We start from the raw sequence: 27882 nt of genomic DNA, 5'->3' as shown, positions 1-27882 counted from the left end.
CCTTCTGGCCAAGATCTCCTGAACCTTATAGGTGCTGGATCAGAGACTCTGCATTGCCTTGTGTCAATACTCACCTTGTCCTTTGGCACTATACCTCTACTTGTTGGAGACACTACTACGCTACTTTCTTACTATATATGATACACGTTGGGTCACTGATTCACCCTCCCGGGTGCCCCCACTCAGTGCTCTCTCTATACTATAACACTGGTATAAGCCTTCCACACACCCAAAGTGTACCTGAACACCTCTGTAGTGGGATCAATGACTTGTGCCGTCTTATACTACCTGTTTACCTAACTGTATATTGATATGTTACCTGACTGTATATTTTTTATGTATGTTATTATTTTCCTTTCATGTTAGTGATTACTACATTGCTCCCATTACCCCTGTTCATTCCTACTGCTCCTACCATGTCACTGTGAAGCGCTCTGATATCTGTAAGGATCTTGTTTGCGCTATATAAAACTTTGAATGAATGAATCAACTAACAGATCAACAATGCTATTAACCGTTTCGGTGCTGATGACGATTCCCAGCCGTCATGAGTCACTGTGGGCGTGTGCTGATGACGGCTGGGAGCCGTCATGACCACGCCCGCAATAGGAATGTCAGCACCGGTGCGGAATTCCAGCCGCAGCCAAGCTGTTAAAAAGAGTAATTTATTTATCAGATTTTATACCATGCTTTTGTGCTGCATTTACAGAGTGGAGCCAAATAGAGCATGTCCTCCTAAGAGAGACAATGGCCAGAATAGGGAACACCTCCTTATCCCTGACGAGCTGCTTGGGGGCTGGGATGCAGGCAATGATGCTTCGCGCAATGCCCACTCTTCGCACCAGGGCCCAAACAGGAAGGGGCAGCCGCCCGTGTGATTCCCGGCTGCGCAGAGCGGGTGCGCAGGGGTTCGGAATAGTGGGACTACGCTGGTCGCTTCATGCACCACGTGGGTGCAGCAGACACTCCACACAGTTGCCAGGGGTGCATTTGCGACCAGCGACACCCCGGAGCCACACACCCCGCAGGCTCATGCCAGGCCTCTTCTCCGTTTTCCGGCAGCGTCATGCTGGGCCGGAGGACAGGGTGCGAGACCGGGGCCTCGCTGGTAAAAGGGTCACGAGCGCTGTGAGCTCTGGAACACGCTTGCGGCCGCCACACCAGCATGCAAGGGCACCACCCTCATCGCCAAATGTTGTGTCAGGCGCAGACTGGACAGCGCTGACGCGTGAAGGGCAGTGAAGGGTGCAGGGGCAATGGGGCCTACTACTAAGTAATCACAGGAGACCACGTTGCGATATAGTGTGGGTGTTGTCTCTGTTCCCAACTGGCCGACGTGAGCACGCCCCCTTATTTATTAACTATGGGTCATGTGACGCGTGTGTCGTGACGAGGTACTGACGTCCCCTATCGCGACATTACAGCCACCATACACACACAAACACACTCACTCTCTTTCTCTCAGTCACACTCAATGGCTCCTTAAAATAGTGGGTGCCATATGGTCAGCAAAGAACGAGGCTAACAGAACAAAGATAAAAATGGCCACAACTCACACATATGCTACACAAAATGGCTATTGCAGCATAACTAAAAATGGTGGCATATGACAAACATACACATACCAGCTACACACAATAGACAGCAAAGGAGGAGACCTGGAGAACAAAGAACGTGGTAAAGATTCCAAGGATGTGGATACAGCTGCGATTCAAGAAAAAGGATATGATGCTTTCCCTCCAAAATGACCAAGAGCTGAACAAGAAGCATGAGGAAACTTCGGGACAAGATGAGAAATTTGCTACTGCATAATCATTATCCTCCCATTCTCCATGGCACGTTCTTCCTATTAAAAAGCAAAAATTTGTTTCATGCTCAAAAAATAAAAATTCATTTCAAAAATGTCTTTTTGAGTTGATTTTCTATTCACTTGCTTTAAACGAAATGCTGCTCACATTTGGAATTGTTTCGCGTTCCAAACAATTACCCAAACAGTTTGCTCAGGTAAAAACGAAACCTGTATTATTTTCGGACTGTCCGCATCAAATAACTGCTGTTCGCATTGTGAAAATGTAGCTCGCGTTCATGCTGATCACAAAGTTTCCATGCTTCTTGCTTCAAGAATTTTCCCTCAAACAGGATTTGTGGTACATGTTGTGGGATAGTGGTATAATCACAATAATTACTTGTGAAATGTCATTCGAAAATTATTTGTGTAATTAAAATATCATCCAAGCCAAAACCCTAACTTGTGGGCTACAAGGTCCAACACGTAGGATTTGATATCTACAAGCACATTTATTTTCTGTCAAAAAGGGTTATTTTTTATATGCTCATCTGCAGGTTTAACAACTGTAGAAGTTAGGCTACACAGGTGGGCATGAAGCTAAGTTTTCTTTGTCATTCTATTGGCGACGTGCAGCAGTATACATGTGCCTTTTAACTATTCCCTGCCATTGGCGTATTTCTTGCACCATATAGTTTGCCCATACTGAGAGTTAAATATACCAATTAGGAGTTAGCCAATTCCACTGTCATTTAGAGGTCACAGTACAAACGGATCACTGACATAATATCGATGTCAAAAATATAGAACTACAAAAATATTGAGTAAAAAATATAGAATACAAAAATATCGAATCCCTATCTTCAAACAGATAAGTACAAAAATATCAAATCAAAAATATTGTTGTAAAAAATATAGATAGTCAAAATATCGAATTTTTTAAGTATCTTAAAAGTAATTTAAAATTAATATAATAATAAATATAATTAACATAAACATACTTAAAATACTTGAATAACCTTAAAATTAATAAATAATTAATGTAACTTACCACTCCAGTGAATGCACCAGTAGAGAAAACATTGGATAGCGTAGGGGTAAAAATTACTATTCCCACTCCAGAGAGTGCAACAGTAGGGAAAGCGTTGGATAGCGTAGGGGTAAACATTACTATTCCCACTCCAGGGAGTGCAACAGTATGGAAAGCGTTGGATAGCATAGGGGTAAAAATTCCTATTCCCACTCCAGAGAGTACAACAGTAGGGAAAGCGTTGGATAGCGTACTCATAAAATGCACTATTCCCACTCCAGAGAGTGCAACAGTATGGAAAGCATTGGATAGCGTAAAGGTAAAAATTACTATTCCCACTCCAGAGAGTGCAACAGTAGGGAAAGCTTTGGATAGCGGGAGAGTTAAAATTACTATTCCCACTCCAGAGAGTGCAACAGTAGGGAAAGCATTGGATAGCGTAGGGGTAAAAATTACTATTCCCACTCCAATGAGTGCAACAGTAGGGAAAGCGGTGGATAGCGTAGGGGTAAAAATTACTATTCCCATTCCAGAGAGTGCAACAGTAGGGAAAGCATTGGATAGCGTAGGGGTAAACATTATTATTCCCACTCCAGTGAGTGCAACAGTAGGGAAAGCGTTGGATAGCGTAGGGGTAAAAATTACTATTCCCACGCCAGAGAGTGCAACAGTAGGGAAACCGTTGGATAGCGTATGGGTAAAAATTACTATTCCCACTCCAATGAGTGCAACAGTAGGGAAAGTAAATACTACGGGGCAGATTTATGTTAACTGGCGCATCCCCAGGGATGCGCCAGTTAATGTGCGCCACAGCTCCGCCACCCATGGTGCGCCGCATTTACAATGCGACGCACCATGGGGCAAAAACGGCACAGATGCGTGACGCATCTGTGCCGTAGAGGTGGCGCATTGCTGGAGTTGCGTCGCAAGCGCGAAGCAGCTCCAGCAAGGCTCGGGGGTGCCCCATCTTCACAATGCTGCGTCAAGACCTACGCCTGCTTCAAGCAGGCGCAGGGTTTTGACGCAGCATTGGGCTGAAAGTGACTGAGTGAAATCTTATAGATTTCACTCAGCCACTTTTAGGAGGCGTTCCTGCATAGGAACGCCCCCCCCCCCCCCTGCGCAGGAACGCCTCCTTATGGCGCAGGGCTTTACAACGTGACGCATCTCCTACACACAACACAGAGTCCAGAAATCGAATGCTGGCGCTGCCACAGGAACAGCTTGAGGTGAGCCCAGGGACGCGCGGGATCCGGACGAGCAGTGACGCACAGCAGGAGCCTGTACTGCCCCTGCGACGGGAGCCGAAGGTGACCGATGGTGAGGCGCCGCCGCCCAGAGAGCAGCATGATTAGAGCCATGAGCACTCGGGTCAGTGGGTGACATCGGAAATCGGTCCGGCCAGAGCCTACCTCTCTGCACGGGGAATTTAGGTGAATTGCAGTGTCGTTATTGTTTCCACCACTGACGGAGGAGATGGCTGTCTCCTGAGACCTGGGGCAGTAGGGAAAACACACGCTGCGCACACACACCAACCAGAAGGCGGTGCAACAGCGATGGGTGTCCTTTCCCCATTTCTAGAACAGGAAAAAGTAAAATAAAAAAGGAAAAAGGCTTCACTTGGCACGACTCCGCTGGCAACATTGTGGGTCTATATGGGCAGAACCATAAGAAGGTATTTATCGACCCTGCACACATTTCCCTTTTTTTTCCTGGTGCCTCTATTCAAAATGGCTGTGGCCATAAAACGGCAGCAATAAATCGCCTCCTGCATCGAAGAGGCCCACGAGGCTCCCAGGTCTGTCTCTGACTCCCCCACACAGACCAAATTACAGATAAGACTCCCTCCCAGCAAGAGAGGATCTGGCCTTGCTCAAACAGAATCTAGAATCTGACTCTGCCCTCCCTGTGCCTAAAGCAACAGAAACTAACAGAGGACTGCCGTAGCTATCTCCTCTACTTTGGCGGCCATTTTGGAGTGGTCTGACCCTATCTCTCCTCTCTCCTAATCTCAAGTACCGAGTTTCTACAGTTTATTGCAGTATTATACCTCTACATGTACTTAATGCACTGACGTATACCTCATATATTTCTGGCTGCTCACTAGGGGCATCTCTGACTCCTGCTGCTTTTCTTTTGCACATGTATTATGTATATAGACCCTGACCTGGTATATCATTAATATTATACTCTGTTAGGTATATTACACCCCTCGCACTTTCAATATAGTATTGCACCGTTAGCTACCTCATATTTCAAAAAACTGCATATCTCTTCACTCTGTATACCTGTACCTTGTTCTAGTGTATCACTAATATTACACCTCTAGACTATCCACTGTTATAAGCTGTACCCTTCTTCCTCTATCTCAGTACTGCACCGACTGCTACCTCATACTTTTATTATTACTAGTACTATGCTACCTCATACCTGTATTATTACTATTAGTATTTTTATGCTTATTCTACGTCGATCTCCCTTCACATATTTCTGTCTCCATCCCCTGCGGTAAGGTGAACCCATTCCACTCCTCTCCCTGGACTGCACCAATTACCACTTCCTACATCCCGTTTTCGTTGTATTTTGTGTCTGATTGTGATTATTGTATTTAGATTTTGATTCTGACCATGTTTACAACGACTGCTGAGTCTGATTAGGATTATTGTATTTAGATTTTGACTCTGACCATGTTTACAACGACTGCTGAGTCTGATTGTGATTATTGTATTTAGATACAGTGATTTAGATTTAGATACATACTACCTCATATCTCTTTTGGACGCTACCTCATATCTCTTTTGGATGCTCACTAGTGTCACCTATGACGCCCTAGCTCCTACACCCAATATTACAGCCTCTAAAATGGAGCGCAACGGCAAGCACACTTTTAGAATTAACTACCCTTCCACCCTCACCAAAAAAAGCCACTAAACGTTTTAAACATAACTTCATGAGGTCGCACCCTGAAACACCCTTTGCCGACACCTACTTCTCACCGGGCAATGGAGCCCTGAATACCGATATCATCTTCCACACATCACGCAGAGCCCAATGGAAAAAAACGTTCCTAACCCTACTCACCGTCTCCTCCACCAGGAAAACAACTCATTGCCTAACTCTCTCTATCACACCCTCCCACCTCTTCCCTGGCAGGACTACCATTACTATCTATAACAACGGGATTGTCCTAATTCAATCCACGGACAAGAATTTGGAACTACTAGACAACCTGTTCCCCAAATTTAAAGAGCACCTCTCCAATCTGCGGACCCCCACCCAGATCTCCACCAGCACTATCACCCCTGACGTTGCAGCCCCCACCTACAACACCTCTACCCACAGCACCCCAGTAAATTGCCCACCTGCTGTTAACACCCCACACTCCCCAAGGACAGACACCCCCAGTACCCCAGTAAATGGCCCACTTGCGGTCAACGCCCTACATTCCCCAACGACAGACACAAATGCCGCCACCTCTTATACTAACCGCCCCTCTAACAGGATCCCTTTTACCCCCACTCACATCCCCCCTATCCCTCTCCTCCCTGACATAACAACCCCCACCCGCAACACGCCACCTGAACACACCACCGCTCAGAGTTTATCCACCCCCCTCCCTTCCCCCCCACGACAGACACCTCTCCCTCCTCAGCTCCCTCCCCACTCTCACCCACGACACTCTCACACCTAACAGAACAACTCTCACCCACAACACGCCACCATCTGATAACATCACCACTCGGAGTCTATTCACACCCCCCTCCCATACCCCCCACGGCGGACACCTTTCCCCCCCCAGCTCCCTCCCCACCCACGACACTCACACCCTCCCAACAACACACACAGAACATACCACCTCCCCTACCTTAACATCCCCCTCTCTCCCACCTCCTATTCTCAGCCCTCACTACCCCCCGGTCTCCCCCACTGTCTTCAGCCTTCACTCACTCTTCCACTCACCGGCACCGTCTCACACTGACGGCACTACCTATGCCTCCCACCCACCGCCTTCACCGCCTACTTCACCCACACCCCCGCCCACAAAGACGCCCACTCTTTGAATGCCATCCCACCCATCTGCACCGCAGAACATTCCAACAACGCCAGTATACCCTTCCCTTCGATTCCCTGCCTGCTTTCCAGCTCACTACACAACCATTCACCATTGGCTCTCACCACCACCTACGCCATCCCCAATGCACCCCCTGACCTGACTTTACCCACCCTCCAACAAGTCAAAGAGGATATTCTACAAATCAAAAAAGATGTCCACGCAATCAAAGACCTTCTCTCATCACAGCCCAGTCTACCTCCCATCATCCCTCTACCCTACAAAGGACGCTCCCGCCCTACATACCCTCGCCTCCAACGACATCCGCGCTGGCCGACTATCCCCGTTCGCAACAACTCCCACCGCCCCCGCCGTGTCCTCAACCCATTGTCGGACCACGACCTATGCTCTCTCCTAATCACTTATGGCCCAGGTCCGGTAAAACACATACCTAGCACACACATCCCCATACCCACAATTCTTACAAACCCTCTGAGGCTCCCAACACTCAACAACAGAGGTTCCGTCCCTAACAACCTCAGAAAAGTTCCCCTCACTCTAGAAAGCTCGACCACCCTTCTCTCTCCCAAACTCAAATGCATCCTACTCAACTGCAGATCGGCCCAGAGACACTCCTCCGACATCGCTGATCTCGTCCCAACTAGGGATCTGGACCTAGCCTTCCTAACAGAAACTTGGCTCACTGAAGCCTCTACCCCGATTATGGACATACTAGTCCCCCCCAACTATCACATCATTAGGCTAGACAGGTCCTCGGACAAGACGGGCGGGGGAATTGCATGCATTTTTAGAAGCAACCTCTCCGTTACTAAAGTCCCCTCCCCCTCCCTCTCCTCCTGTGAACTCCTCTGCCTCGACATCACCAGCGAGGGCAAACAAGTTTGTGCTTTACATCTCATCTATCACCCGCCTGGTGACAATCTCATATGCACCCAACAACTCATGGACATGATCACTTCCAATGCCGGTCGGCAGACCACCCAAGTCTACCTGGGTGACTTCAATCTCCACTGGAACGATCAGAAAGACACAGTGGTGAATAGTCTCAAAACTTTCCTTAATGCGCTTGACCTCACCCAAATATGCGATAGACCAACACACGACAAAGGCTCGATACTTGATCTCATCATTGCCAAAGAGAATTCCACACAACTGGAGAAGATTCTACCCTGCGACTGGTCAGACCACCACATTATCACCTTCTTTATCAATGAAAAAGTTAAACCTAACCTGGCTCAACCAATCAAATCCAAAACATGGAAAAGGGACATGAAGAATCTCAACCCCTCTACTATGCCTCCCCACATCGGCAATCTCCTCCTTCCCCCTTCAGGTGCCTCGGATGTTCAATCACTGACTGACCACTACCTTGAATCTATGAACACATTAGTCAATGAAGTCGCTCCACTGCAACTGAAGAGAGTCTCCACCAAAACTTCTAACCCCTGGTATGACGACAGACTCAATGACGACAGGCGTTCGATGCGAATGGCAGAGCGCACCTGGAGAGCGGACCCCTCAGCACTGCACCTCAAAAGGCTTAAAAACAAGAGAAATGCCTACTTCAGGAAAATAAAGCGCACAAAGTTGGACTTCTTCAGCCGCCAGTTGGACCAAGCAAAAAACAGGCCAAGAAAACTGTTCGAACTAATCAAGACCCAAACAAAGGCACAACCCTTACAATCAAATAGCACAACAAGCGACACCCCTCACTGTGAAGACTTCTCTGCTTTCTTTAAGCTAAAGACTGACAACATAAGAAATGACCTCATCATGGATGTAAGCCGATTCCCCAACCACACAAGAATGGCTAACACTCAACCTAAAAACATGGCATCCTGGCGATACTTTGATACCTACTCGGAAGAAACAATACACAAACTGCTCTGCACCTTGAAGCCCTCTAATCACCTCACAGACCCTCTACCTGCTAATGCTGTAAAAGACTTTATCCCCTTGCTCCTCCCTCTCTGGACCAAAATCATCAACTGCTCCCTGCAACAAGGCCTCATTCCAGACTCCCTCAAGGTGGGGCAAGTCACGCCTATACTCAAGAAACCTACAGCTGATCCATCTGACCTAAACAACTACCGGCCCATCACCAATATCCCCACCCTGGCCAAACTGCTGGAGAAATGTGTCCAACTCCAACTAACAAGACACATTGACCAATTTGACCTCCTCAACTCTCATCAATCAGGTTTCCGAGCGAAACATAGCACGGAAACAGCTATGACACACATAATTGATGACGCCCTCCAAATTCTTGATCGCAATGAGTCCTGCCTCCTCATCCTTCTTGACCTCTCGTCAGCTTTTGGCACGGTCAAACATGAGAACTTGCTGGAGCTGCTAAGCACTAGAATGGGTCTATCGGGAACGGTTCTCAAATGGTTTTCGTCCTTCCTTCACAACCGGTCTCAGAAGTTCAAGATCGACAATGTGCTATCTTCACCTGTGCCTGCCGATCTAGGTGTTCCACAAGGATCCTCCCTCTTCCCCACATTGTTCAACCTCGTCATGGAACCGCTCGCCACCTTGCTCCAAGCTTCTAATGTCCAATTCCATATGTACGCCGACGACACACAACTGTACCTAAAGCTTCAATCTCCGGAAGATATCAAACATCTGAATTCCACGCTTATAAACACTCAATCTTGGCTAGCCGATAATCACCTCAAACTAAATGCTCTGAAAACTGAGTTCCTTCTCATCTCACCCTCGGCGAAAATTTCCACCATCCAAACATGGCTCAACAACCTAACAGCACTCAATGTCCAACCCACCATCGTGGACTCAGCGAAATCCCTAGGCATCACACTAGACGCCAAGCTCAACATGCAGCAGCACGTCAGCAAAGCCACAAAAGCAGCTAATTTCCAAATCAACACACTGAGGAAAATTAAACCCTTCCTCCCTACTGAAGACTTCCAAACTGCTGTACAAGCGTTAGTCATCCCTCGAATAGACTACGGAATTGTGGCCCTCAGCGGACTCCCGCTATCCACAACAGCACCCTTAAGAGCCTCCCTGAACGCTGCCGCAAGACTCATTACTGGCTCAAGAAAACATTTGCATATTTCCCCAGACTTAAAGTCCCTAAAATGGCTGCCTTTTGAAGCCAGAATACAACTAAAAATTGCATTTATGACACACGCGGCCGTGCACCACAATGCACCTAACTACCTCGCTCAAAAGCTGTCTATATCAGGAGGTTGGAGATCCAATAGAAGCTCAAAAAATCTACTCCTGAAACCCCGTAGATTCCGGAAAGAGAAAACTTATAAGCGCTCCTTCTCAGGAATGGCACCCAGGATCTGGAATGCGCTCCCTCCTGAAACCAGGCGTATCTCCTCCACTGCACTCTTCAAGAAAGAGGTGAAAACCATCCTTCTGGCCAAGATCTCCTGAACCTTATAGGTGCTGGATCAGAGACTCTGCATTGCCTTGTGTCAATACTCACCTTGTCCTTTGGCACTATACCTCTACTTGTTGGAGACACTACTACGCTACTTTCTTACTATATATGATACACGTTGGGTCACTGATTCACCCTCCCGGGTGCCCCCACTCAGTGCTCTCTCTATACTATAACACTGGTATAAGCCTTCCACACACCCAAAGTGTACCTGAACACCTCTGTAGTGGGATCAATGACTTGTGCCGTCTTATACTACCTGTTTACCTAACTGTATATTGATATGTTACCTGACTGTATATTTTTTATGTATGTTATTATTTTCCTTTCATGTTAGTGACTACTACATTGCTCCCATTACCCCTGTTCATTCCTACTGCCCCTACCATGTCACTGTGAAGCGCTCTGATATCTGTAAGGATCTTGTTCGCGCTATATAAAACTTTGAATGAATGAATCAACTAACAGATCAACAATGCTATTAACCCTTTCGGTGCTGATGACGATTCCCAGCCGTCATGAGTCACGGTGGGCGTGTGCTGATGACGGCTGGGAGCCGTCATGACCACGCCCGCAATAGGAATGTCAGCACCGGTGCGGAATTCCAGCCGCAGCCAAGCTGTTAAAAAGAGTAATTTATTTATCAGATTTTATACCATGCTTTTGTGCTGCATTTACAGAGTGGAGCCAAATAGAGCATGTCCTCCTAAGAGAGACAATGGTTATTGCATTTATATGTTTTCTGCATAAATGTATGTCACAGTGGTGCATGCACCACTTTCAATTTAATTGTTCATGTCCTTCCTGGGCAAAGTGCATGCTATGGTAATATGCACAACAAACGTTGTTTGCAGTTTCAAAGGTTTGGTGTTTATCCACAACAGCATGGAAGTCCATTATTCTGATGATCCCAAAAGGTAATGCAGGTCATTGAATCTCATAGTCTGCACTTAAGAATGGATAATGTGTATTTGGCCAAATAAAGCTAGAATATTCGGGGCACTTTATTGATGAGAATGGTATTGTACTAGGCCTAGGCTGATCAAAGCTGTTAAAGAGCCTCCTGCTCTTAGCAACAAGCATCAGATTTTCTTTTTTCATGTTCATTCTTCCTAACTTTACATCAGAGGTGGATCTCTCACAAGATTCAGTAATAAAAGGATTTAATTTGTGCTGGGTAAGTAACAAGAGTTCGTTTTTTAGAAAACTTAAGTCTGATTTATTGAATGCAATCTTACTGAAAAACGTTTTGGTCCTGGTATATCATCAATTGTCACTATAGAGGTCAGTAATCATGGGCTTGGTGCTCTTTTAATACTAAAACCAGAAGGAGTATACAAGCTGCAGCATTTGCATCATGTGATTTCAAGGAGGTAGAAAAACAATATTCTGTGAGAGAGAGAGATGCTTGGGTGCATTTGGGTCATTCAGAAGTTTAGGAAATATTTGTCAGGTACTTGTATTACTCTCAAACATTTCCTGGGTATTTTAAGAAAATCTGGGTTGTGCTCCAGCAGAATGATGGCTATGTTGGCAAAGTTGAGTAAACAAACTGTTATTTCCTTTTGTGGTGGAGCACATCCTAGGCAGATTCAAAAGGAAGGTTAATTTCTTCTTACTGTTGCATGTGTCAGATGGGAATAAGTAGGAGGCAGATTCAGAGAACCTTGAAAGTTTTTCCACAAGTCGTGTGTTACAGAATAACAATGGCATGAGGTTACAGTGCAGAATTAATTATTAGACCGTTTGGGGTTTGTCACGGAGAAATGGTCATAACAAAGGTGTTTGGAAGGTGAGTTACAGTGCAAAGATAGTTTCAGAGTTGTCCCCTGATAATGGGATACGTTTAGAGAAGATACATGTGTTCCTCCCTTTCTCTTGAGAAATAAGCAGGCAAATTTGGCTCATATCGGCCATTTAGGTATTACACCAACAAGAAATGTTTAAAAGAGACATATTGGTGGCCAAAGATGGACACTGATATGGAGCCCAAAGTACAAGGGTATAGGACATGTATGGCTGATAAACATCTGGTCATAAAAATGCTACCCATGCTCTTTGTGGGCATACTGGAACGCGTCTGGGACAAATCACTTTAGATTTCTTGAGGTCTTTTCTTGGGGAGAGGCTTGGCGGAAGCTAATTTGCCTAGTTCATTGATTATAGCTTGAAGTACAACTTCCTAGACATTAAAATACTAATGTGGTTGTTGATTTTATTCTTTAAGGGTGTTAGTTGCCTGTGATAATCTCCTGAGTATCTTCCTTACTGACAGTGGGGTACAGTTCACACCAGTGTAAATGAAGGAGTTTCTGAAAGTCTTCTAATCATCATTCGAGAAGCTGGCTGTATCATCTCCAGGGAATGGGATGAAAGAGCTGATATAATAATTGACAGTGTCATTAGATTGGCTTTGGTGGAAAGACTTCCAGTGGAACACGTTGTATGTATGATTTTCTGGTCAAATCAAGCCACATCATACAGAGCTCCCTTTGAAATGTAGAGGGGCAGAAGGTTAGTACTCTGATTGAGCACCAGTGGCTTATATTTCATTCAAAAAAACTGGTGTATAAATAATTCATAAATAAGCGGATGCACACCAGTATGAAAATACTAATGTAGTTGTTGATTTTATTTTTTAAGGGTGTTATTTGCATGTGATAATCTCCTGAGTATCTTCATTACTGACAGTCGGGTACAATTCACACCAGCGGAAATGAAGGAGATTCTAAAAGTCTTCTAATCATCAATGGAGAACCTGGCTGTATCATCTCTAGGGAATGGGATGAAAGAGCTGATATATTAATTGACAGTGTCATTAGATTGGCTTTGGTGGAAAGACTTCCAGTGGAACACGTTGTATGTGTGATTTTCTGGTCATATCAAGCCACATCATACAAAGCTCCCTTTGAAATGTAGAGGGGCAGAAGATTAGTACACTGATTGAGCCCCAATGGCATATTTTTCATTCAAATAAAGCGGTGTATAAATAATTCATAAATAGGCAGATGCACACGTGTGAGAAACAATATGAGTTTTTACATTATGTACTAATCAAAAGGAGACTGACAGTGTCAGGATTAAGTTGGTACATGGTGTGAGGACGAGTGATTTCAGATTTAGTCCGGAGGTGGTGGTTGCGAAAGTGTCATGAGTGGCAGTGTTTGTGTCTGGCGGCAAGTGCTGGGAAAAGAGTGTGGAGGTGGAGAATTTGAGGTAGTATGTGAAGATGCTGCCCAAAAGGTAAAAGAAAGAATAATCGTGGGACGTTGTTTCCGATTTTGCAAAAATTCACACAATTAGGTGAACCATAAAGCTTCCCAGTACAAATAAAAATGTTGAACAGTGTGGTAAGGGGATGAGCGTTAAGAAGCATTCCTTCTGGATGAGGGTTTTTGCATGAAATGGTATTACAACTATTTTTTAACACATTCCATAATATTGTATCAGGTCTCTTCAGCTTAGTAGGTTTCTTGTTTTGTGTCACTTTTCCTTCAATGTCTTTTGTTACTGTAATTAATTTGTTTGTTTTTCTTTTTGGGAAAAGATATAAAGATGTGTTTTGGCTTGCATCGTACCTTACCTGGGTGCACGTGCGTCTCGAGCAAGTCTTCCTCTATCATCATAATGGAAATGTCTGTAGTTTGCAAAACCAAAGAGGATGATGGACGGAGTGTTGAACATTGCAAGCACTCACCCCCAGTCAACTGATCTGGGTTTAATCCATCATCATTCTTTAGCTCACTCCGCCACCCCAGTACAGACATGGCCATATGAAAATCAGTCTGACCCTGTGCCTCATGGGACCAGTCCAGCCCGAAATGCCAAGCCATGTCTTCCCTTGACCGGAAACAAGCATCCTGGGACCGGTTTCTGGCTAATCAACCGTCATCAACCAGGCTAGCTTGAATCCAGTGGCAAAGTGAGCAATGGACCCACATCTGGGCATACCCTGCCAACTTAGGGCGAACAAACCAAAACCAAAGAGGATGATGGACGGAGTGTTGAACATTGCAAGCACTCAACCCCAGGCAACTGATCTGGGTTTAATCCATCATCATTCTTTACCTCACTCTGCTAACCCAGTTCGGACATGGCCGTATGCAAATCAGTCTGACCCTGTCCTCATTTGAACAGTCAAGTCCGAACTGTAAAGCCATGTCTTCCCTGGACCGGAAACAAGCATCCTGGGACCAGTTTCTTGCTAATCAGCCATTATCAGCCAGGATAGCTTGAATCCAGTGGCAAAGTGTTCCTCACCCTGACAAAGATTCTGGTTGCTGCTTACACCCCAGTCAACCCACAACCCAATTTCTCCCAATGACTATGCTCCCGGTTCTCCCTGGCCATTTCCCCCCATTTGCCCCCATGTTCACTATATTCTGACCACTGGCTCCCTGTTGAGCCATTACATCCCTGGAAAAAGACTTCTCACAATCATAGTAAATTAGCATATACTTGGGGTGAGATGTAGTGTTGTCCTTTTGCATTTCTCAACATGGTGGAGTTGATACTTAAATTGCGTGTGCCTTGGGACATGCAGACAGAAAGCAGGGAGGTGGGAAGAGGCAGTTATCACACAGATATGCAAGAGGCAAGCCACACCTCTGTAAGACTGTCCATTGGTGCTTACAAGTGAAAGCTGCAATGTGCTGTTTCGACATTGCAGCGACGTGCTAACTAGCGATGTATGCTGTTGTTGATACAAGAAGAGCGTCATCATGGACTGGTCATTACACAATACAACTAGTTAGAGGATTCTAATCTAGAGACTAGAGAGCAAATATAGCCTATACATATATATATATATATATATATATATATATATATATATATATATATATATATATATATATATATATATATATATATATATATATATATATATATATATATATATATATATGTATAGTGACTAAAGTAATGTTTAACGTGTATACTATTTTATATATTTTATATAGTTCTGTACTTCCCACTTCTCACAATGTTCTCAGATATCATAAAGAAATGTAATGTTTTCAGGAAATGCCTTTATCGTCTGCAGCAACCTCCATTTTAGGGAATTCCCTGCTTTGAAATTCCTAGACCCACTGATCAAAAGGCCAATCACTTATGTTTCTCCTCTTTTCTACAGTGCTGCATTACATCGACTGAATGAAAGCAATCCTGAGAAATGTTCTTTTCTTGCTGTTGATCTGTAATCTAGAGGTGTTGCACAATGCTGCGACCCGCTCCCGTTGAGAGTGAGCATGCTCGCTGGGGCAAGGATGAAATGTTGTGAGTAGCCTGGAGCCTCACCACCTATGACAGGTGTCTCCAAGGAGACAGGATGACAGTTCTGCAGAGTGGTTGTCAGCAAGTATGCAGAATATGGAAACAGGTGTGAGTGCTGGCTGTGGTGCATAATTTTGCAGTACTCACTTGCATGAAGCAAAGGCTAAATGTTGGGGGAAAGGTGGGTGAGCCATGGGGCAGGGATGGCTACAGTGAACTTTAGGACAGAGGCTGCATGCATGGGTCAGAAAGTTGATGTGTCTGGAACCAAGGGGATGGAGGGAAGCACTTTTAACTTTATTGAGTTCCTCTAACTGCATCCCAGACATGCGCTTCTTCAGCTGTAACCGCTTGTGTGTCTTTTAAGAAGCACGGCCACCCCTAACATAAGCGGCTGCTTTCAATCACTTTAACCTGGCATTATCTTGTGTCTGTTTCAAACCCTCGCAAACAAAATGGATTTAGAAATGATTAGCGAATTAAGTCATCTGAATTCCAGGTAGCACATTATCCTGTGCTAATGGGATGAAGCTGCCAACAGCACATCTGTGTTACATGTCATCTGTACTAAAGCCCCCTGAGGGGTTGTTTTCAAAAGCCTGTTTTATTAACAACACCACCACCTCCAATACCACCACCACCAATGCCACCATCAAGACCACCCACACCAATACCACCACCTCTACCAATACCACCACCACCACCAATACCACCACCGCCAATACCACCACCAATACCAACACCACCACCACCTCCATCAACTCCACCAATACAACCAGCAATACCACTACCACAAACACCACTAATACCACCACCACCATGAAAACCATCACCACCAAAACCACCACCACCAATACAACCATCACCAATACCATCACCACCATCAATACCACCACCTCCACCAGCAATACCAACACCAGCAACACCACCACCAATACCAACACCACAAATGCAAACACTGATACCACTATCAATACCACCCCCACCAATACCAACACCACTTTACCAACACCACCAATACTAAAATTCCAATACCACCATCATCAATACCACCAATGCCAGTACCACTGCAAATACCACCAGCACCAATACCACCACCAAATTCACCACCACCATTAATACCACCTCCAACAATACCGCCTACAATACCACCACCACCAATACCACCAATACCACCACCAATGTAACCAATACCTATACCCCAACCACCAATACCACCACCACCAATACCACCACTAATACCACCACCACCAATACCACCACCAATCCCCCACCACCAATATCACAAATATCACCACCATCAATACCACCACCAATCCCCCCACCACCAATACCACCACCACCAATACCACCAACACCAATACCACCACCACCACCAATACTGTTACAATTAACACCACTGATACCACCACCAATATCACCACCAATACCGCCACCACCAATACTACCACCATCAATAGCACCACCAATAGCACCACCACCACCACCAAAACCACCACCCCCAATCCCAATACCACCAACACCAATACCACCACCACCAACACCACCACCACCAATACCAACACCACCAATACAACCACTAATACCACCACCATTGATACCAATACCTGCACCAATAACATCACGAGCACAAACACCACCTCCACAAATACCACGACCATCATTACCACCACCACCAATCCAATACCACCACCAGCAATACCACCACCACCAATACCAATACCACCAATACCAATACCACCACCACCAACACCACCATCACCACCAATACCACCACCACCACCAATCCAATACCACCACCAGCAATACCACCACCACCAATACCAATACCACCACTACCAATACCACCATCAATACCACCAGTACCAATACCACCACCACCAATACCACCATCACCACCAATACCATCACCCTCCTACAAACTCACAAATAGAGGGACACATGGAACACCAGGCAGTTGGGGAGACGCAAGGGGAACGAAACTCATCTAAAGACACAAGTGGTGCAACAGCAGATAAACATGGAGACATGCAATGAACAGAGCATGGGAGTGCCTGGGCAAGTCTGCTAAAAACAGTGCAACTCCTGGTAGAGGCCCTGCAATATCAATCTGATAAAATGGATACACAACTAACCTTATTGAACACTCTGGCCGTCTTTGTGGTTGCAATCGATGGCAAGCTAGGCACGTTAAACACTTTATTGCAAAATATACAGGATCATGCTCAATCTAATATCCAAAACTGTGGATGTAACTTGATTGTTGATAAATTAGCTTCCCTCCCGCTAATGCTGAGTGCTTTATACTCACAAAGTAAAAATCTCACGAAAAGTGTACATATTCAGCCTCAAGATGATCAACCTTTAAATGGTAACCAAGAAGTTATGGCAACTCAATTGACTTCAACCAATAAGGAAGAGTACTCCTCCATTAAGATATAATCCCCCCCAAAAAAATATAAGAAGCAAGAGTAGTAAAAAAACAATAACATTAAGCCAAGTGTCTGATCCCCATGTAGAAGACAAAGGGGGAAACAAAATGAATGCAAGACAAAGACGCACACAAAAATGGAAAAGTCGGATTCAAAAATTAAGTATTAACAAGAACGGATTCTTGTGCCTCTTTGGAACAACACCATTGCAAAAAGAAATAAATCAACAAAATATAGCCATACTAGGAGAAATAAACAAAAAGAACATAGGAACAATGCTAGGACAAAGTCAAACTTCCCCAAGCGTAATGCAAGAAGCAAATACAACTGAGTTAGCTGGGAAGGCAGTGGACAAAGAATCAACACAGCCCCAATCAAAAAGAAACACTACTACTACCCGAAAGAATAAAAATTATGCACCAACAGGAACAACAACAAGAATCCAACCACCGGATTTAAGATAGGATCTTTCGCTTTTTAGTAATCCTTCAACATCATCTATAAATTATCATACATCCAAGGGCAACCAGGAAAACATTGGAAATTTCGAAAAACAAATGTATAGAAAATAGGGAATCAAAAAATACAAGGATTAGCCAAATTCATCATAAAAGCATGATGGGTATACAAACAACCTCCTTTATACATATAGAGGATCACTGGGGTCAGGAATTTCAGGTGTCCCCAAAACAAAACCAAAGTAGCCTAGGACCACACCGGCAAGGAAGTATAGGACAACTGCCAGGATTAGTACAAAATGAACAGCTGAAAAGTGTAGAAGGGAACCTGCCAGTATCAGGACTAATAGGTAACGAGGCCATCTTTCTATCTCCAAATAAAAAAAACTGGACCTCAAGGGACAAGTGGGAAGGAAACTATTGTCTTATGGTTTACACCAGAATATAGATCCAAAGAGAGGCATGACATCATGAAGCGAGGTAACATATTGCGTCTGCTGTCCCACATACCATCCTTGACAGAGGTGAAGACGTCAGACTTAGATTCAATAGAATTTATCAAATGCAAGGACTCCGTGGAAGGAGAAAAAACAAAAACAACATGAATATCATCAACAATTGCATGAAAATACTTTTAGAAAGCAATACTTTTAAGAACTGGGGCAAAAACATTACTACATTCACCAAGCCAGGATAACATGATTTGCTAAACCCAGAAAATACAAGGGCAGACGAGGCAACTACAAACAGACTAGTAACAACAGTGCTGAAAAGAGCGTGGGGCACTGTCAAATGAGTAGGGAACCTCCACCAGCAGAAACCAGAAACCGCCATGATCCTAAAACTTTACAGAACTGGGAAACTGATCTGAGATGGATTTCAAGAACAATAATAACAGAAAAGTTTGACAACATCTCTGTCCGTCGAGAAGGATCAGTACAAAAGGGTTTCTAAGAATATGCTCATGGAATGTAAAAGGACAAGCAAACAAACTAACAGACTTAGATGTTATCACCTATATAAGGGCTTTTGGCATCATGGCATTACAAGGCACTTGGAAATGTACTCTCCTCATCTACAGGGATTTCTGCGTTTTTTTACCAGTGCACTTAAAGGTGCAACATATGGTCACAAGCATACTCACAACCCGGGACATTGGGCCATCATCGCCAGCGACCTTGGCAGTAAACCTACTCACCCCATCATCACTATCAAATGAAAGGGATACCAACATTATGATAATAAAAGCTTACATTCAAACGAAATGGTAAACCAAGGCAGCAAAGGAACTGTGTAACTTTTTGGAAGCATGTATAGGGGAAGGGTCCACATTTGACCTTATTCTTAATGGGTACCTAAATCTCAATCTAATGGGTTCCTCCTCGGGTGAAGAAGTGTTACTTCAAAATACAATCTGGAACATCCCACTGCAAGGGAAACCACAAATAGGCAAGCAAACTAAGGCTGGACAGTTGGTTCTGGAGGAACTGGAACATCTTAACCAAAGAGCAATAAATGGAAGATCCGCTGGAGCCAATTCTCTCGCAACAACAAATAGCTCAATAAGAACAAATACAAAGCTGGACTACACCTTCATCTCCCTAGATTTATATCATCAAATGTTGTTGTTCTAACTGAGCGGCAAAGGTGATAGTGACCACCGGCTAAAGAATTTGAGCTTAGAACACTCATTTCTTTGTTTGCACATTCTTTAGCTCCTCAAGGATCAGAATTTACCATCAATCTTAAAAGAATTAAGTTCATGCAAGCCACAGATAGTAGGATGTTGGAAATCGCAAAACAGCACTTTGAATCGAGGGTCAGATCAGGTGAAGTTGTGAAATGGGAGAATTTTACTACAACTATGGCAGTATGTGCAACCAGGATTAAACCTTCAATTCAACAGAGATTTAGCAGCGTGAAGCCTATGTCACAAACTGCCAAGAAAGAAATCTAGCTCACAAAAAAATCCATTTATAGTTCACTGTGACAACTTCGCTGCAAGCCAAATGATAAAATACAACTACAATAAAAGGAAAAGACTCTGTTGAGAAAACAAAAAAGGAACGCAAATAGATCTGCGGAGGTTAATCTCTGGGCAAAATTATATGCCAACATTAAACAGGGTAACAGCACCAGATTCTGGAGTAGTATAAACAGAATAATCTGCCCTGCCCACGAGGGGATCTCTTCTAACTTTTCAGAAGAAGTATGGATATATTATCCTAGGTCCCATTTTCATCAAGATACTGTACTCATGGCTTGGGGTCAAGAAACTCAAAATGTATCAGAAGGCGTAACTACCAACAATGACTGGGCTGCAAGTACCCATATGGTACTTGGAAACTAGAGTGACCCGCCAAGGAGCAACATTAGTACCATGAAACGGTAAATAGGAAAGGGAAGGAGAGAAGGGGCTCTAGGCCCAAATGGAATACCACCAGCACTTCATAAACAAGAGGCACGTTTTTGGGCAGAAGCGCTTGACCCACTCTTTCAAATAAATATGGGGGTTGAACACTCTGACGTGCTCCTGCTGAGGATCAATTATCTCACCAATTTACAAGTCAGGCAAAAAGTCAATACCACAAAACTATCGGCTAGTGGCCCTCATGGACAATGAGACAGAATTATTTGATGGAATGTTACTAGAGGACTTCCAGGCATGGGCTAATGTGAAAGCCATAGTCCTATTAAATCAAACTGGATTCTCAAAATCAGTTGAGACAACCACAAAGATACTAACTATGGCAATGCTTATGGATAAGGCTGAATCTGCAAAGATGCCTCTTCAGCTATGTTTTATAGACCATAAGGCAGTTTTTGACCATGTAAAACGCAACAATCTGTGGTCCAAATTGCACAGCTGGGAGTTGCCACATCCCCTATTAAACCTGCTGATAAATCTGCACATGGATACTTGGGTGCAGATAAAGTTGGGAGATGGGTCACTCCTGTCAAGATGCATACCAACGGAAAAAGGGCTTAAACAAAGATGTGTTTTTAGCACCCACACTATTTAATTTATTTTTAGTTGAACTCGTACCACTACTGAATAATTGTGCCTCCCAAGCCCCAAAAATAGTAGGCTTAACACTGCCATGTCTCCTATATGAGGACAACTTAGTCCTGATTAGCCAAACACAAGGAGGCTTACAACTTCTTTTAACCCATTGACCGCTGAGCAAATTCCACAGCGGTGCGGGCCTTCTAATCAGTGGGCAGGGTTCCTCCGCACACGCCCACCGTCCGTCGCACTGAAGGGGTTAAATGTCACAGAGGACTTTTCTAATGCAAATGGTTTAACAATAAATTTGGAAAAAACAAGAACCATGAATGTCAGCAAAAAATTGAAAAAAATCAGCAGCTTGTTTCTGGGGAAAGACTCAAATTGAGGACACCCTGGAATATAAATTTCTTGGCGTGAAGTTAGACAAAGGCGGACGATTTTTGGCACAGAAAAACAGCATCAGGCATAAAGGTCTTAACCTGGCATTTTCTCTAAAAGCATAAAACATGAAATTAAATGGTCCATCGATTCAGCCGTTGGTATAGGTGTCTTTTGCTTAGAAACTGCCAACAATTACCTAAGGCAGCGAGGCACAGAAAGGAAGAGATGCTATAATACTTGACACTACTGTACCAGCTACTTTCAGGGTCATTTTTGGCCAGCCCAAATATACCTCGCCTGCGCAAATAAGGCTAGAGTTTGGCATACAGAAACAATCTCTTGCAAGACAAGGGGCATACGTTATGACCTGGGACAAAGTGCTGAAACCCGCTCAAGGAACTCTAAATGAACATCTATGGAAGGAGCTACAACAACAAACCACTTTACCCATTGTGAAATATCTTAAAAGCAGCTTGCATAATATGGGCCTGAATCAGATTTGGGAAACACCTACAACTACCACCACATTTAAGAAACTGGTTTGGAAGACAGTCAAACATCTCTCATGAGTGGAGGACAAGGCATCTCTTCAAAAAGGGCTGATGGATGGATGACTCTGAATACCTATACAGAGCCAGCTGCTCAACATTATTTTGAACTGGGCTAATCTAAAACTACAAAAATCAGATTCTTGAATTACAGATTTGGTCTGCTACCCTGTATACAGCATTTTCCACGCTGGCAAAAGAAGAAAGCAGGCTCTATTTGCCGCTAAGGGCCAGAGAATCTACTGCACCTACTTGATTCATGTATAGAACTTTTACATGAACAGAAACAACTGTTAAAATGCCAATTTAATCAACAAGGGATACGCACTAGGAGACAAGCGGTGTTGGCATGTTTTACACCTAATGACCCACAACTGAACTGTGTGGTTTAGTAAAGTTCCTGAGGCTATGCGAAAAGAAAATGCAAGCACAGTAGTTATTAAACATTTTAATTGTCTGGAACAAATGCAAGTTCAACGAGGAGGCTTGAAGAGGATGCCTCCATATACCTCTTTTCTTGGCACTAATGAACTTTATCCAAGTCTAAAGCACCTCAAACTGATCATGGGCATAATTAGTGAAGGGAAGCATGGACTGAAATTAGGTATCTTTGTTTCTAATGAGCCACAACTGAACTGTTGTCTAGCAACGTTCCTGAGGTTATGTGAACACAACAGCTACTAATGACTTCAGCCTTTAAAAATAGGTGCAAGTTTAATTCAAAGGCTTGAAGAGGATGCTCCCTTCTTGGCACTAAAGCACTTTATTCAAGTCTTAAGCACTTCTTTGCACTTTTTACAGAATTCTGGCGCAGTTAGTGAAGGGAAGCACAGACTGGAATTAAGTAGCTTAACCTATAAATGATATGGGGGAAATCAAAAAATAATTAGGCTAGGAAACTTGTTTCTTCACTTGGCTGATTACAATACAGACTTAAAAATTATATATATATAAGATATATGAACTATGATATTTTTATATGTACACTTGGTTTTTAATGAAGCTATTTTGTATTGCAACGGTTTTAATTAACTATACCATCATCACCACCAATATCACCACCACCAACACCACCACCACTGATGCCACCACCAATACTACAACCTACAATAACACCACCACCACCACCAATACCCAAACCATAAATACCACCACCATCCATATCAATACCACTGCCAACACCACCACCAACACCACCAACCCCAATACCACCACCACCACAAATACCACCAACAATACCACCACCACCAATACCACCACCAATACTACCACCACCAATACCACCACCACCAATGCCACCTCCAATACCACCACCACCAATAACACCACCACCAATGCCACCAACACCAATACCACCAACACCAACACCAATACCAATACCACCACCAATACCAATAACACCACCACCTATACTACTACCACCAATACCACCATCACCACCAATACAAAAAACACCAATATCACTACCAATACCACCACTAATACCACAACCAATACCACCACCACCAATAACTCCACTGATTCCACCACTACCAATACCGCCATCACCAATACCCGCACCACCACCAAAACCACCACCATCAATACCACCACTACCAACAACAACACCACCAAACCAATACCACCAAAACAAATTCCAATACCACCACCATTACCAATACCACCACCACATATACCCCAACCACCAATACCACCACCACCACTAATACCGCTACCACCACTACCACCAATAACACCACCACCAATACCACTACCAATACCATCAACACCAATACCACCACCAATACCACCAACACCAGAGCCCATACCAATTCCACCACCAATACAACCACCACCATCAAAACCACCACTACCACCACCAATACCACCGCTACCACCTCCACCACCACCAATACCACCACCACCACTAACAAAAGCAATACCACCACCACCACCAATACAACCACCACCACCAATGCTACCACCACCACCAATACCACAACTGCCAGTACCAATACCACAACCAATACCACCACCACCATGAATAGCACCAATACCACCACCACTATAACCACCACCACCACCAGTACCAATACCACCACCAATAGCACCAACACCACCACCACCAATACCACCACCATCAATATCACCACCAATATCATCACCATAAATACCACCACCACCACCAATACCAACACCACCACCAATACCACCACCACCACCAATACCACCACCAATACCATCACTAGTACCACCATCAATACCTCCACCAATACAACCACCACTAATATCACCATCAATACCACCACCACCAATACCACCACCACCAATACAATCGCCACCAGCAATACCACCACCAATACCAATACCACCCAATAGCATTACCAGCAATACCACCAACACAAATATTGCAATACCACTACCACCAATACCACCACCACTAGCTATACTATCAATACCACCACCAATACCACCTCTAAAACCATCACCACCAATACCAGTACCACCAGCACCAATACCAATACCAGCACCAATACCACCACCAATACTACCAATACCACCAACCATACCAATACCACCTCCAATACCACCACCACCATATACGAGTACCACCACTACCAATACCAAAATCAATACCACCACCAATAACAATACCACCACCAATACCACCACCACCAATACTAATACCGCTACCACCAATACCACCACCACTAATACCAGTACCACCACAAATACCAATAGAACCATCACCAATACCAATACTACAAATGATACCGCCACCACCAATACCACCCCTCCAATACTAATACCACCACCACCACCAATACCACCGCCTCCACTTATACCACCACCACCAATACCACCAATTCCACAACCACCAATACCACCATCAGCACTAATACCACCACCACCAATATCATCACCAATACCACCACTAATACCACCACCAATACCTACACCAATACCACACCCAACATCACCACCGCCAATACCACCACCACCACCAATACCACTACCACCAATACCACCATCACCAACACTACCACCACCAATACCACCACCATCAATACCATCACCTCCAGCAATACCAGCATCAATACCACCACCACCAATACCACTAACACCAACAATACCACTACCACCAATACCACCAACACCACCACTTATGCAACCAATACTACTACCATCAATACCACCACCACCACCTATACTACCAATACCACCACAAATAGCAGCAATATGACCTTCAATACCGCCACCAATACAAATACCACCACCACCAATACCAATACCACCACCAATATCAATATTAACACCTTTACCACTAATACCACCACCACCAATACCACCACCAATACCACCTCCAATACCAGTACCACCACCATCAATACCAGTACCACCACCAATACCAAAAGCACCACCACCACCAATACCAATACTGCCACCAATACCAATACTGCCAAAACCAACACCACCACCACAACCAATACCTCCACCATTACCACCACCACCAATATCACCACCACCAATACCACCACCTCCAATACCACCTTCACTACCAATGCCAATACCACCACTACCACCACCACTACTAATACCACCACCACCAATACCATCATCAACAATACCACCAGCACCAATACCACCACCACCAGTACCAATACCAATACCACCATCAATACCAATACCACCACCACCAATACCACTAAACCCACCACCACCAATACCACCACCACTACCTGCATCAATACCACCATCACTATCAATACCACCACCAATACCACAACCATTACCATCAATGCCACCACCACCAATACCACCACCATTACCATCAATACCACCACCAACAATACCAATACCACCACCAATACCACCACCACCATCAGTACCACTGCCAATACCACCACCAATACCATCACCACCAATACCACCACCACCACCAATGCCACCACTACCAATCCAATACCACCAAAACAAATACCAATACCACCACCAATGCCAATACTACCACAACTACCACCACCAATACCATACCACCACCACCACCACTAATACCACCACCACTAATACCACCACCACCAATACAAATACCAATAACAGCAACACCAAGGCCACCACCACCAATACCACTGCCAATACCACCACCAATACTTCCACCATTACCACCACCACCAATATCACTACCACCAATGCCACCGCCACCAATAACACCCCACCACCAATACTGCCACCACCATCACCAATACCACCACCACCAGCAATACCACCACCAATACAAGTAACACAACCAATACCACTACCACCAATACCTCCACCAACAACTATACTACTGATACCACCACAACCAGTACCATTACCAATACCACCACCAATACCACCACCACCACTACCACCACCAATACCCCACCACAATACCACCACCAATACCACCATCAATACCACTACCAATACCACTACCACCAATACCACCACCACCTATACCAGTACCACTACCACCAATGCCAATACCACCACCAATACCAACACCACCAATACCACCACCACCAGTACCAATACCAATACCACCATCAATACCAATACCACCACCACAAATACTACTAAACCCACCACTACCTGCATCAATACCACCATCATTATCAATACCACCACCAATACCACTACCATTACCATCAATGGCACCACCACCAATACCACCACCATTACCATCAATACCACCACCAACAATACCAATACCACCATCAATACCCCCACCACCATCAGTACCACCGCCAATACCACCACCAATACCATTACCACCAATACCACCACCACCAATGCCACCACTACCAATCCAGTACCACCAAAACAAATACCAATACCACCACCAATGCCAATACTACCACAACTACCACCACCAATACCATACCACCACCACTAATACCACCGCCACCAATACCAATACCAATGACAGCAATACCAAGGCCACCACCACCAATACCACCACCAATACCACCGCCAATACCACCACCAATACCTCCACCCTTACCACCACCACCAATATCACTACCACCAATGCCACTGCCACCAATAACACCCCACCACCAATACTGCCACCACCATCACCAATACCACCACCGCCAGCAATACCACCACCAATACAAGTAACACAAACAATACCACTACCACCAATACCACCACCAACAACTATACTACAGATACCACCACAACCAGTACCATTACCAATACCACCACCAATGCCACCACCACCAATACCACCACCACCCCTACCACCACTAATACCCCACCACAATTCCACCACCAATACCACCACCAATACCACTACTAATACCACTACCACCAATACCACCACCACCTATACCAGTACCACTACCACCAATACCAATACCACCACCAATACCAACACCACCAATACCAATACCACCACCACCACCAATACCAATACCACCACCACCAATACCAGTACCACCACCAATACCAGTATCACCACTACCAA

At 44.6% G+C, this 27882-nt stretch overlaps 1 protein-coding gene across 1 annotated transcript in view; it reads right to left on the bottom strand.

The window, feature by feature from the left end:
- The window catches only part of LOC147718779 (sodium/hydrogen exchanger 2-like), a 537314-nt gene that overhangs the window by 245409 nt on the left and 264023 nt on the right, over window positions 1-27882 (bottom strand). The gene's annotated exons all lie outside the window — the stretch shown is intronic.

This window comes from Lissotriton vulgaris, chromosome 4_1 (assembly GCF_964263255.1).
Source record: "Lissotriton vulgaris chromosome 4_1, aLisVul1.2, whole genome shotgun sequence".
Taxonomy (NCBI): domain Eukaryota; kingdom Metazoa; phylum Chordata; class Amphibia; order Caudata; family Salamandridae; genus Lissotriton; species Lissotriton vulgaris.
Note: the sequence above shows the minus strand (reverse complement) of the source record. Positions and strands in the feature narration are given on the sequence as shown.